The following is a 15,435-nucleotide window of genomic DNA, read 5'->3' as shown; positions in this document are numbered from 1 at the left end:
AAATGACCAGTTGACAGGAAGTGAACATAGGATTATTAAGAAAAAAGCAGAGAGTAGGAGCCAGGAGGATAGGCAGAGAGATGCACAGGAATTAGAAGGGCAAGAGATTGAGTGTAGAGGGCCGCAATAACATTCGCCACCACAAGATGGTGCTGGCTTCCACTGCGCCCCACGTGGAAGGCCGAGATAGTTTCGCCATTACAAGATGGCACTGGCCTCCGCCGTGCCAGCCGGCTTCCTTTCAGGAAGTTAACTGTTCGCGCATGTGGAAGAGTGCCTTCGTGCCAGGTCTTTGCCCACTCCAGGGCGTGCCTAATGAGATCATGGGTAAGCAACCAATCAGGTGTGGATGCGCCGTGCTAGGGTGTATATAAGCCGCACCATGCTGGCGCCCGGCCGCCCTCTATTATTAATAAATATAAGCATTTTGGCTACAGAAGGATTCGTGTGTTCCCGTGTATTCTTGCTGGCGAGAGGTCGCGTGGGACAATTGAGCTTGAAGAAGGGGTTTGTGGACAGCATGTGAGAAGGCATTCCTTTGGAGACATCAGTTGAGGAGGAAGGACATCTGGGTGCTTTATCTGCCTCTCTGAGCTAGTAGGCTTTTACCCCAGCACCTGACTCCTAAGTCTTCCTTGGTAAAATTGAATTACTAAGCTTTTGCTAAAGAGAGAGAGAGAGAGAGAGAGAGAGAGAGAGAGAGAGAGAGAGAGAGAGAGAGAGAGAGAGAGAAGAAAAGAAAGAACAAAAACAAACAAACAAAACCCCCACCTTTTCCCTAAATAGAAAGGCCCTTTTAGAGTGTTCTTAATTACCCTATCCACTACCAATCATTCTTGATTCCCCAACTGGATTCTTCTATCCTATTTTAAACCCTTTACGTTGTCTCACAGGCAGGAGGCTCCACTCTACTAATCATTCCCAATGGGTCATCTCGCCCTCAAATTTGAGATCATCCATCTATCTCCCATCACCAAAGAAATTCAAGGTGAGTAGCCTGGTCATCTTGCCTGTTTTCTCTCCTTTTCCTCATTCTTTCTCCCTTCTCACACATCTCTCTTCCCATTACAGCCTGCCCCTCAGACCAACTCCCATATTCTAACTCTCTGGTTCTTTCACCTTCTGTTTCAGACCCTATCCTCTTCCCACAAACTCTGATACACTGTCTTTTTGTATCAGTTTATATAAGACCTCCAACAGGTTGATCATTCCATTCCCCAACCACCACCCTTTTAAATTTATTTATATGGGTACACTGTAGCTACCTTCAGACACACCAGAAGAGTCATCAGATATCATTAATGATGGTTGGGAGCCATTATGTGGTTCCTGGGAATTGAACTCAAGAATTCTAGAAGAGCAGTCAGTGCCCTTAACCGCCAAGTCATCTCACCAACCTGATCATACCATCTTTACTCTTCAAATCAGATAGAGTCTCTCACTCCATGGCCTTACAAAGCTGGAGGGGACTAGACTTCTTCACTACTTAAAGGTAAATTGCTTTGTCCTCCAATATAGAGCTGCTGTGTAAACAAATGAATCTTCCACAGACCCCTAAACCAAAGAACACTCCCATTCCTAATCCCTGTTCTTTCTTACTATCCATTGCCTATGAACCCACCTCCATCAAAAGAAAGGCCCACAATAGTTTGGTAATTTCTTATCTCAATAAGCCCATATAAAAATGTACAACTCAGTTCCTATATTTCTAAGCTATATGCCTAGATTGGGCAGATCTAATTTATTCCCCAGCTATGAAATCCCCTGCTGCTTGCAGCTTCTCCAAGCTATGTGGTTCTGTTCCATTTTCCTTCTACCACCTCCGTCTCTGTTCTCTCTTCTCTCTCTCTTTCCAAGACTTCCAGAGACTACTTTTTCCTTCCAACCCCCAACCATCAGCTCTAGTCTTTATTTGACCAGTCAGAATGGAGAGAAGTTTCCGTGAGATCACCAGAGTACGTGATCTACTCCTCCTCAGGAGCAGCCCTTGTTGAGGAAGCAGAATTAATATAAAAATACAAACAGCGCCAGGGCAACCCACAACACAATTCCTAGATTGCTCTAACCCTAGAAGGTGGGGAGTGGTCTTATTTCAATTACATCCAAAGTCCCTAAATATCAGGAAGTAGCTCAATCAGTACACAGTACGCTGCCTCATTCTTACCAGCCTTAATTTTGACCTTCCTCTTCTAATTGAGAAGCAAAAAAGAGTGGAATGTTGGGAAAATGGGAAATTATTAAGCCCTAACCTTCACTTAATGCCAGAGTTAGGTTTCATGGTGTGTCCCTGTACCTCAAGGGGTTAAAGCCTTGATGACTTAATCGCAATTGCTGTCTTTCTCTTCCTCCATGTATGCATTCCCCTGCCTCTTGGCTCTACTCACTGCTGACTGTTTCCTAGTCAGAGGCAGCCATTTTGTGTCTTATTTTAATAAATGTCTTGAGTGAGACAATGTGTATGATGTGTCTCTGTGTTAACTCCTGCAGTTTTGAAAAGCCCAGGTACCCTTTCTTTCTCTGCTTCATACTTGCAGGCAAAAATGTAATTGGTCAGCTTCCTTCTGTCACCAAGCTTATTGCTGGGTGGCACTCCTTTCCACTGTGATGAACTCTTATCATTTCAGAATCATAAGCCAAAATAAATTACTTTTCCCTTAAGTTCTGTTGGTCATGATGTTTTATTACAGCAACCAAAAATAAATAAATAAATATATAAACTTAGGTGTATCACAAGAGTATCTTGGACCATGTGGGCTCAAACAAATGAAAATTACATTTTCATAGTTCTGGGGGAGGGGGTGACCATTCAAGTGCTACATTCCAAGGTATTTAATGAAGTATCTCTTCCTGCCTTGTGGATGAAGATCTTCTCAATGAATCCTATTTTAACTGGTCCTTCCTGATCATGTAGAGAAACAGATTGTATTCCCTCTTCTTTTGATCAAATTTACAGTTCTGCTACATTAATTAAATCCTTAACACTTAGCAGATGTTCATTACTGCCTATTGGTTTCCACCCCAGATTCAGTCACACTGTGGGGTAGGGACAGAAACAATTCAGTCCCAAGAATCTTGTCACTGAGCTCTGTCTTGAAAACACTCTATATACTCTAGTATAATAACTGACATGCCCTTTTTGTACTTTCCTCTTTAACACTTAACATTTTCAGGCATATTATTTGTTATATACTTAATAAAACACTTATTGTTTTGCTCTTCTTTAGTAAACTCAAAATCACTGCTTTTTTTACACTTCATTGCAGTATTTGTGGCCTGATTTTTATAGAGACTGACACTAAAGATGACATAGCATCATCGTTTTCTAGCTGCAACAATGCTGTGTTGCAACTGATGAAAGTGGCTTCAGATATCAAATTAGATGAAATTCCATGCCTGTTCCTCGGTGCTTTCCATCTACTGATGTTTATGTATCACTATAAATAAATGACAGATCTCAAAAACAATAAAATATGACTCAGGATGATGAATGAGAAGAGAGAGGTCTCTATTATGCACAATTCAGGGAGATATTTACTTCCCATGCAAAGTTCATCAGATTTGCATAAATCTATTTGTTGAACTACAAGTCAGGAAATCAGAGCTTCCATAAAAATTATTGTACATTCTTGGCAATATGCATACAAGTCAACTGCAAATAGGGAGGAAAAGAATAAATCTTTGTATTGAAGTATATTTTAAACATCCATCATCACAGGCATGAGGTAAACAGTGCCCATCCCTATGACAACAGTTTAATGCAGAGCTATGCTAAGAATAATCATCTACTCAGTCATGCATTTCATTTCTGATATATTAGTTTGATATTCTTTCCAAAAATATTTACTAAGTTTTGGTCATAGAGATTTCTAAGTCAAGAAGTATCACATTTAATTAATTTGGTAATGGGTTTTTGTTTGCCTGGTTTTAGGTTTTATTAGCATCCTCTTGTTAATTTGAATGGAGAATTATGGGGACTGGAAAGAATCTCTATTTAAAAAACATTAACATTCTTGTATGGGGTCTAGCAACAAAAGAGCTCTAATGCATTTTGCTGCCTGCTAGTACAATAGTGAACACGAAATGGAGCAAGCAGATGCTGGCTCACCTTCTCTGGAGTATCATGCATGGCATGCAACCACAGTCCTGAAGCAAGCTCAGCCATCTGTGCTGTGTGCTCCAGATGGACCAAAAGAAATGACAAAACCATTTCCAATACACAAGGGTTTTCTATTTGCATTTTTCATTTTAAATGAGAAAAGTACAATTTCCTCAAATATGAGACACTGAAGAAATGTCCTTCTTATACAATATTGTTAGTTTTACTTTGAACCTACAACTAAATTGTAACTTCAGAGCAGACTCATCACAGGAGTTACTGCTATTTTCATTGACAGAATATTGGAGAGAAATTGGAGATTTGTTTTATCTCGGTGTCAGGGATCTCTACTGTGGTTGTTCAGACTCTAGTGCTTGGGGAAAATATCATGTAGTGGTGCTGGTTGAAGCCTCTCTTAAGTTCTGGATGGATGGGAAGCAGAGAAATAATGAACATAGGAAGGGACCAAGGAAAGATACAGGGCCTAGGTCACAACCTTAGTGGCTCATTTTTACCAAGTAGGCCACACCTCCTCCCTTCACTATTCTCCAATAATGCTGTCACATTCTGAAGTCATTGGGAGATTGGTCCATAGATCAATCAGAATTCATGTGATCTGTTTGTCTCTGGGGGCATCATGGCAGATAACCACAGAGTTAAACGTACATACTATTAGATTTATTCTCCACCTCCCCCAAGCCCAGAAGACAAGGTTTCTTTGTGGAGCCCTGGCTGTCCTGGAATTCACTCTGTAGTTCAGGCTGGTCTCAAACTCAGAAATCTACCTGACTTTGCCTCCCGAATGCTGGTGTTAAAGACATGTGCCTATATAATACCTCTGTTTCTTTTCTTCAAATTTTATTGATTCTTTGCTAATTTCACATTATATACCCCAATCACACTTATCTTCCTATCCCTTCATATCCAATACCCTCCACCTTTGCAACCTCCCCTACAAAATAAAATAAAATAGGATAGAATAAAAAAATTGGGGAAGTTGCTACAGAGCACTTGCAAGCAATCACCTCACCTCAAAAATCTGGAGCAGCTACACTTGTCCATCCATCTCCGTGCCTCTAGCTACAACTCTATTACACCTTTCCTTGGAAGAGGAAAAAAAATCAGTCAAACAAACAAACTACAACAACAGCAACAGCAAAGAACAACAAACCATAAGAAACAGCTGGTGGAGACTCCAAATTCTTACTTCGAGGATGTGAAATGTCCAGGTTGCTACAGGATTACTACCGTTTTCAGCCATGCTCAGACTGTGTTTCTTTTTGTAGGTTGTTTAACAGTGTTATGCTCTCCCACAGGAAGAAACGCCACAGGAAAGGCTCACAGAAGGCTGTTCATTTAGCAGAAAGCAACACTAATCTATACAAGTTCCTGAAGTTTTGATTTTCCTAAAAAGCCTATCAAGTTCTGTTTCTTTACCAAGACAATAAATCATGTTGTATTTTATAAAGTATTCAACATTGATCTCTTATTTTGGTGACAGTTTTCAAGACAGTCTTAATTATGGACTAAACCAAAACAGAACAAATAAAAACTCTTTTTATGGATGCTGTAGTGTGTCACAGTCTACCCTTTTGTCCACATGGCTTTACTTACACAATCCTCACCCCGGTGAGTCCTTGGTATCTTTCAAGGCCTCTGGATTCTGCTACACTATCTATACTGGGTCTCACATGAGACATTTCTTGAGTTGTTTGTTGTTGGCCTGTGACATGGAGATCCTAATCTTTCGATCTGCTGGACCCACTCTTTCCAGAAAATCATAGAGGAGTAGATGTTGGAGTAAGCCAACTGAAAGTAATGGATCTGGGTCTTGGAGGTACTGAGTTAATCTTCTCACCTGTGCCTATCCCACTGTTAACTAGGGTTTGCTTCTGTCCCTGGGATATCCAGGCACCATTGTGCACCAGCACAGATTGGAAAGAATGACGCCTATCCTGGTGGGTGGGTTCCCAGGTTCTTGGCCCACATGAGTGTGGGAGAAACAGCTTTCTCTGGAGTCAATTTTCAGTGAAACAACTCTTTTATTGGGGGTACCTACCCACCTTGGGAGTTGGTAGGGGGTTTGGGGTGAGTATACATCATTGGCTGAGGCTTTTGGGTGCTGAGGATGTTTTATTTGCCTGAAGAGGAGTTTCACGTGCTTGCTGGGCATATGCTTATAGGGAGAGAGGAAATTTAACCTGTAATTTGGCCACCAGGAAACATGACTACTTCAAGTCTGGTAGAGGTGGGGTTGTAAGGCTTACCTGGCTTGGGATCTGTAGAAGGAAGAAGCAAGAAAGAAAACAGCCCTACTCCTGATGGTCTCAGAATGAGACTTTTGCTGTTTGGACATGTCTTGACCTCACTCTTGCTCAGGACTGGCTCCCCCAGTAAGACGGCTTTCTAGTTTCACACACCACCATAGTGAGCTCTCTAGCACTGCTCCTGGCTAGTTTACCAAATGCCACAGCAGGCAGTGGATAGTCTCAGCTCTCCCTGTTCTTATCTTATTGGGGCTGACTCGTCTGCACCTTTGCCATAAGGGCCAGCTCTATTGTGCTGCCCAGGTAAGGTCCATGGATCACTTTCCCTAGTGCTGCAGCTAGTGAGATGGTGGAGTCAGTGCTCCTAGTCTCATGACCTTGGGGGGCTATCTCATCTGAGTGCCACAGGCACAAGGACAAGGGGGGCATCTTTTCCTCACCCATGTCATCCCTTTCTCATGCCCTCAGGGCAGGCTCACCTGCACACCAGACACAGGGATTAGCTCTACTGTGCTGCCCAGGTGATGGGTGGGGACAGTTCTACTGAGCTCATAACCTTGAGGTCAGGTTGGGTACTTGGGTATCTTCCTTCAGGACACCCCTTCAGCATTTGGTTTTAAAATATAAAATAGGATTGGTTCTCTGAAAAGGCACAGAGTACTCCAGCCAGGGAAGCAGGGGTGCTAACTAAGGGTATTTACTACTTCTGCTTCTTCAAATCAGATCTCCCAGTCTCATCCAAAGCTCTCCAACAGAATACCTACCACAGCCTCATTTTCACCCACCTTGTTCCCATCTGTAGTAGATCACACATTTCTTTCCTTCAAACTTCCATACCCACACCCATTGCTTTGTCCCAGACCCTAACAGGAGCAGGCACTCCAAGAAAATCCACAGGCTACTAGGAACAGGAAAGAAAGTACCTTAGCTGCAAATCACCACACCTGCCTTCATTTCTTTAAGTCCATGCCTCCTTGCTCCTTGTACCTTTAGCATATATTCTATTGTGGCCTTTTTAACTCTGTCTCCCATTCCCTGGTGACTAAGGAAATCCCACTGAAACATAGAGTTTCCCTCTATTTGTAACCCCTTTTCATTATTCCAGGTCATTCCCATTACTAAATGTCAGTCCTAATGCTCCAAATACCAACATTGTATGTGCATCCTCCAGGCCCACACCTACCTGGACCACAGAAGATTTTCCTATGAGAAAACACATAGCTACCACACTCTCCTAAGAAACAGAGAGGAAACAGAGACAAAGAAACGAGACACCCACCCAACAAGCATAAGGCAAGATATTAGTACTTATAATTATAATCTTCCCAATACCATATTCCTAGATACCAGCAAAAAATTACAATCAAACCAGCCATGACAACATGCCTCCAATGGAGTCCAACAACACTGCCACAGGGTCCCTAAACATTGGAATATAGTTGAAGTATAATAAACAGCTTCAAATAACATTGTATGTATGAATACAATAGAGGTCCTTAAAGAAAAGATGAATGAGTATCTTAAAGAAACCCATAAAAACACAGGCAAACGACTGGAACAAAATGAATAAAAACATTCAAGACCTGAAAGTAGAAATAGTATCTTTAGTGGTTTGAATAGATTAGGCCCACATGGACTCATGTGTTTGAATGCTTGACCCATGGGGAGTGACATTATTAGGAGACCTTTTGGAATAGATATGGTCTTGTTGGGTGAAGTGTGTCAACATGGGGGTGGGCTTTGAGGTCCTATGCTCAAGCTCCATCCAGTGTTTAAAAAACTCTCTTACTAGTTGCCTGCAGAAGAACCAGTCTCCTTCTGGATGCCTTTGAATCAAAATACTGAACTTTCTGCTCCTCCAGCACCATGTCTATCTGCCTGGTGCTATGCTTGCTGTCATGCTTCATGGCATAAACTTAATGGACTGAACCTCTGAAACTATAAACCAGCCCCAATTAAATGTTTTCCTTTTATAAGAGTTGCCTTGGTTATATGTCTCTTCATATCAATGGAAACTCTAACTAAGACAATATCAATAAAGAAACACCAACACAGAAAAATCTACAATTGAAACATGTATGAGCTCAAAGAGGAACCACAGAGGCAAGATTTACCAATGGAATGCAAGAAATGGAATCTCAGGAGTTGAAAACACGAGAGAAGACAAAGATACATCTGTCAAACTTTTCACAATAACCTTGACTAATATAAAATATCTTGGGGTAACTCTAACCAAGGAATCAAAAGCTTATATGATAAATCCTTCAAGTCATTAAAGAAAGAAGTTGAAGAAGATAACAGAAATAGAAAGGTTTCCAGTGTGCATGCATGGGGAGGATTCACAGACTACAAATGGCCTACCAAGAACAATGTACAGATTCAAAGTAATCTTCATTACCCAACACGATTCATTGGAAATCTTGCAACTACTATTTTATTTTTATTTTGGACACCCAAAATACCAGGATAGCTAAAACAGTCCTAAATAATAAAAGAACTCCTAGAGCTATTACCTTCCCTGATTTTGTTATATTACAAAGCTATAGTAATAAAACAGTATGGTATTGGCACAAAAACTATGGACTTTTGATTTATAAAAGGCAGAAAATCGAACATCTTAAACATATGGTGTTTGTCAATCTGGATGCATGAATGTAGAAAAATACAAATAGATCCATACTTACCATGCTACAAAAAACACAAATCCAAAGACTTCAAAACAAAACCAGATACACTGAACCTTATAGAAGAGAAAGTAAACACATGTGCCTTGAACACATTAGTACAAGAAATAACTTTCTGAACAGAATACAGAGAGCATTGTCACTCAGATCAACAATTAGAAAATGGAACCTTGCTTCCGGTCTCCTTCTGGACCCAGAGCTAAGGCTGTTCCACAGTCCTCCAGACACAAAATCTGCCCTGAGAGAGCTGGACTCTGAGGATTGCTTTCACTCCTCAGCCCATAGGTGAGACCCCACTTTCGCTCAACTAACTGTCCAAAAAGAGACCCACTAGGAGTGCACAGGACACAGGAACCATGGAGCAGTCTGGGAATGGACCTTTCTAGGCTCCATCTGCTCCTGACCTAAGGATGTCCCAGGATCCTTCAGACCCGCCTGGAGAAAGCTGGTCTCCTAAGAGTGAGAGCACTCCTAAGATTACAAACTCACAGGCCCACAAGAGGACAATCGCCAGTAAGAGATAGCAAAATCAACTAATATCAGAGATAACCAGATGATTAGAGGCAAGCCCAAGAACCTAAGCAATAGAAGGCAAGACTACTTGGCACCATAGGAACCCAGTTATCCCACCACAGCAAGTGTTGGATACCACAACACATCAGAAAAGCAAGACATGGACTTAAAATCACATCTCATTATGATTTTAGGAATCATAAGGAATTTAAGAAGGACATAAATAACTCCCTTAAAGAATACAGGAGAACATAGGTAAACAAGTAGAAGCCCTTAAAGAGGAGACATATAAAAACCCTTAAAGAGTTACAGAAAAACACAACAAAACAGGTGAAGAAATTAAACAAAACCATCCAGAATCTAAAAGTGAAAATAGAAATAATAAAGAACTCATAAAGAGACAACTCTGGAGATAGAAAACCTAGGAAAGAGACCAGGAGTCATAGATGCAAGCATTACCAATAGAATACAAAAGATTGAAGAGAGAATCTCAGGAGCAGAAGATACAATAGTCAAAGAAAATGCAAAATGCAAAAACCTCCTAATTCAAAACATCCAGAAAATATAGGGCACAATGAGAACAACCTACCAATAATAGTTGTAGAAGAGAGAGAAAATTCCCAATGTAAAGTGTCATTAAATATCTTCAACAAAAGTATAGAAGAAAACCTCCCTAACCTAAAGAAAGAAATGCCTATGAACATTCAAGAAGGCTACAAAACTCCAAATAGATTGAAACAGAAAAGAAATTCTTCCCAAATACACAAAACAAAGAAAGAATATTAAAAGCACTAAGGAAAAAAGACCAAGTAACATATAAAGGCAGATCTATTAAAATTATACCAGATTTCTCAACAGAAACTATGAAAGCTAGAAGATCCTGGGCAGATGTTATACAGATCCTAAGAGAACATAAATGCCAGCCTAGGTTAATATATCCAGCAATACTCAATTAGCATAGATGGAGAAACCAAGATATTCCACGACAAAACCAAATTTACACAATATCTTTCCAGAAATCCAGCCCTACCAAAGTTAATAGGTGGAAAACTGTACATGAAGAAGGAAACTATACCTTAGAAAAGGCGATAAATTAATCTTCTTTCAACAAACCCAAAAGAAAATAGTCACACAAACATAATTCCACCTCTAATAACAAAAATAACAGGAAAATCAATTACTATTTTTTTAAATTTTTGGACTTTTTTATTTACATTTTAAATGTTATCCACTTTCCGGGTTTCCTGACCATGTGTCTTCTCACCCATCTGGTTCTTCTTCTTCTATAAGGCTGTTCCCACACCCCAACCAACCCCCCTTCCCTGCCTCACCAGCTAACATTCCCCTACACTGTGTTGGGAGAGGTCCAGCCTTGGCAGGACCAAGGGTTTCTCCTCCCATTGGTGATCAACAAGGTCATCCTCTGCTACAAATGCAGCAAGAGCCATAGGTATGTCCATGTGTAGTCTTTGGGTAGTGGTTTAGTCCCTGGGAGCTCTGGTTAGTTGGTATTGTTGTTCTTTTGGGGTTGCAAGCCCTTTCAGCACCCTCAAACCTTTCTCTAATTCTGCCAACAGGCACCCTGTTCTCAATTCAATTGGCTATTCGTTTTCTGTATATTGATTTTACTATGTTTAGGTATGGGCCTTGAACTCCTGATCTTTCCAAGATTTTATCATGATGGGGTGTTGAATTTTGGTAAATGCTTTCTCAACATCTAATAAAATGATTATGTGGGGTTTTTTATTGATTTTGTTAACATAGAGGCTTACATTGATGGATATTCATATATTGAACAATTCCTGCATCCCTGGGATGAAGTCTATTTGATCACGATAGATGATTGTTTTGATGTGTTCTTGGATTCTGGTTTCAAAATTTTTATTGTGTATTTTTGCATCAATATTTATAAGGGAAATTGGTCTGAAGCTCTCTTTCTTTGCTGGGTCTTTGTGTGGTTTAGGTATAAGCCTAATTGTCACTTAACTGAAGGAATTGGGTAGACACTTCCAGTTTCTGGCTGTGCCCAGAAATGAACTGACCTGGTCCCACAGATCGCTGAACCCAAATCCCATAGGGGAGAGAACTGGATGCTCAGAAGTGCTGACAATCCTGAGAACTCAGAGGAGATGACTACTTCTGCACACATTTCCAACTCAAGAGAAAACTGCCTAGTGCCATCTGTGTCCTCTAGCCAGAGGGACCTAGGAGCAGTCAGGGGCAGGACACTTCAGGTTTCTGCATGCACCAAGAGCTAAAAGCCAGCTTTCCTGGTGAGGACAGCCTACACACCTGAGAACAGAGGTAAGACCAACACTTCTGTGTCAAACAACCTGCCTGGAGGCTTCAGGTCACACAAACCCAGGAGCAGCTTTCTGCTCCAGATCCAGCTGAAAGAAAACAGGTCTATAGGAGTGCTGACACACAGGTCTACAGGAAGGTGAAACCACTGTCAGAGTCAACAAGACAAGCTAACACCAGAGACAACTTGATGGCAGGCAAGAGGCAAGCACAGGAAATTAAGCAACAGAAACCAAGAGTATGTGGCATCATCAGTGGCCAGTTCTTCCACCAAAGTAAATACTGGATATCCAAATACACTGGAAAAGAAAGATTTAGATTTAAAATCACGTCTTATGATGATGATAGAGAACTTTAAGAAGGACATAAATAACTCCCTTAAAGAAATACAGGATAGTACAAGTAAACAAGTAGAAGCCTTAAATAGGTATCAAAAAGTTCCCTTAAAGAATTACAGGAAAAGACAAAAAAACCATCCAGGATTTAAAAATGGAAATAGAAACAATAAAAAAATCACAAAAGGAGACAACCTTGGATATAGAAAACCTAGGGAAGAGATCAGGAGTCATAGATGCAAGCATCACCAACAGAATACAAGAGATAGAAGAGAGAATCTCAGGGGCAGAAGATACCACAGAAAACATCAACACAACCATCAAAGATAATGTAAAACACAAAAAACTCCCAGCCCAAAACATACAGGAAATCTGGAGCACAATGAGAAGATGAAACCTAAGGATAATAGGTATAGAAGATAGTGAAAACTACCAACACAAAGGACCAATAAATATCTTCAACAAAATTATAGAAGAAAACTTCCCTAACCTAAAGAAAGAGGTGCCAATAAACATACAAGAAGCCTACAGAACACCAAATAGATTGGACCAGAAAAGCAATTCCTTCTGTCACATAATAGTCAAAACACCAAATGCACAAAACAAAGAAAGAATATTAAAGGCAGTAAGGGAAAAAGATCAAGTAACATACAAAGGCAGACTTATTAGAATTACACCAGATTTCTCACCAGAGACTATGAAACCCAGAAGATCCTGGAGAGATGTCATACAGACTCTAAGAGAACACACATGCCAGCAAAACTGTATTCAGCAAAACTCTCAATTAACATAGATGGAGAAACCAAGATGTTCCATGGCAAAACCAAATTTACACGGTATCTTTCTACAGATCAAGCCCTACAAAGGATAACAGATGGACAACTCCAACACAAGGAGGGAAACTACACCCTAAGAAAAGCAAGATAGTAAGCTCCTTACAATGAAACAAACAAAAAAAAAAGACACACAAACATAATTCCACCTCTACCAACAAAAATAATAGGAAGCAGCAATCACTGTTCTTAATTCCTCTTAATAGCAATGAACTCAATTCTCCAATAAAAATACACAGACTACCAGACTGGATACGTAAAGAGGGCCCAGCATTCTGCTGCCTACAGGAAACACACCTCAGTGACAAAGACAGACACGACCTCAGAGTAAAAGGCTGGAAAACAACTTTTCAAGCAAATGGTCTGAAGAAACTATCTGGAGTAGCCATTCTAATATCGAATAAAATAGACTTTTCTCCAAAAGTAATCCAAAAAGATAAGGAAGGACACTTCATATTTATGAAAGGAAAAATCGACCAACAATGAACTCTCAATCTGAAATATCTATGCTCCAAACGGAAGGGCACCTACAGTCATAAAAGAACCCTTACTAAAGCTCAAAGCACACACTGCACCTCACACAATAATAGCAGGAGATTTTAACAACCCAGTCTCATCGAAGAACAGATCATGGAAGCAGAAATTAAACTTAGATATAGAGAAATTAACAGAATTTATGAAACAAATGAACTTAATAGATATTTATAGAACATTTCATCCTAAAATAAAAGAATATATCTTCTCAGCACCTCATTGTAACTTCTCCAAAATTGACCATATAATCTGTCACAAAACAGGCCTCAACAGATATAAGAAGATTGAAATAATCCCATGCATCGTATCAGATCACCATGGACTAAAGCTTGTCTTCAATAACAACAAAAGCAACAGAAAACCTACATGTATATGGAAATTGAACAACTCTCTACTCAATGATAACTTGGTTAAGAAAGAAATAACAAAAGAAATTAAAGACATTTTAGAATTTAATGAAAATGAAGGCACATCATCCCCAAACTTTTGGGACACAATATAAGCAGCACTAAGAGGAAAACTCATAGCGTTTAATGTCTGCAAAAAGTAACAGGAGTTGGGGCTGGGGATTTAGCTCAGTGGTAGAGCGCTTACCTAGGAAGCGCAAGGCCCTGGGTTCGGTCCCCAGCTCCGAAAAAAAGAACCAAAAAAAAAAAAAAGTAACAGGAGAGAGCATACACTAGTAACTTGACAGCACACCTAAAAGCTCTGTAACAAAAAGAAACAAATACACACGAGAAGATTAGAAGGCAGGAAATAATCAAACTCAGCACTTAAATCAATCAAGTAGAAACAAAAAGAAATATATGAAGAATCAACAAAACCAGGAGCTAATTCTTTGAGAAAATCAACAAGATAGATGAACTCTTAGCCAGCTAACCGGAGGGCACAGAGAGTATATCCAAATTAACAAAATCAGAAATGAAAAGGAAGATATAACAACAGAGTCTGAGAAATTTCCAAAAATGATTAGATCCCACTACAAAAGCCTATATTTAACAAAACTGCAGAATCTGGAGGAAATGGACAATTTTGTAGACAGATACCAGGTACCAAATTAAATCAGGATCAGATAAACCATCTAAACAACCCCATAACTCCTAATGAAATAGAAGCAGTTATTAATAGCCACTCAATCAGAAACATTACAGGACCAGATGGGTTTAGTGCAGAACCATATCAGACTTCATAGAAGACCTCATACCAATATTATCCATATTATTCCACAGAATGGAGACAGATGGAGCACTGCCCTATTCCTTCTGTGAAGGTACTGTTACCCTTATACCAAAACCACACCAAGACCTAACAAAGCAAGAGAACTTCAGACCCATTTCCCTTATGAATATTGATGTAGACTATACAATAAAATTCTAGAAAACAGAACCCAAGAACACATCAAAACAATCATCCATCATGATCAAGTAGGCTTCATCCCAGAGATGTAGCAATGGTTCACATATGGAAATCCATCACCGTTATCCACTATATAAAGAAACTCAAAGAAAAAAAATCACATGATCATTTCATTAGATGCTGAGAAAGCATTTGAAAAAATTCAACACTCCTTCATGATAAAAGTCTTGGAAAGATCAGCAATTCAATGCCCATACTTAAACATAGTAAAAGCAATATACGGAAAACCAGTAGCCAACATTAACTGAATGGAGAGAAACCTGAAGCATTCCCACTAAAATCAGGAACTAGGCAAGTCTTTCCAGTATCTCCCTACTTATTCAATGTAGTACTCGAAGTCCTAGCCAGAGTACTCAGATAACATAAGAGGTCAAAGGGATACAAATTGGAAATGAAGAAATCGAAATATCACTATTTGCAGATGATATGATAGTTACTTAAGTGATCCCAAAAATT

At 39.9% G+C, this 15,435-nt stretch overlaps 1 pseudogene; it reads left to right on the top strand.

Moving 5' to 3' along the window:
* Positions 1-924: 924 nt before the first annotated feature.
* Positions 925-5,472, top strand: LOC134483085 (small ribosomal subunit protein eS27-like; annotated as a pseudogene).
* Positions 5,473-15,435: the final 9,963 nt, after the last annotated feature.

The sequence above is a fragment of the Rattus norvegicus genome, chromosome 18 (genome assembly GCF_021556685.1).
Source record: "Rattus norvegicus strain SHRSP/BbbUtx chromosome 18, alternate assembly SHRSP_T2T, whole genome shotgun sequence".
Classification (NCBI taxonomy): Eukaryota; Metazoa; Chordata; class Mammalia; order Rodentia; family Muridae; genus Rattus; species Rattus norvegicus.
The sequence above is the reverse complement of the archived record's forward strand: the minus strand, read 5'-3'. Positions and strand labels throughout refer to the sequence as shown.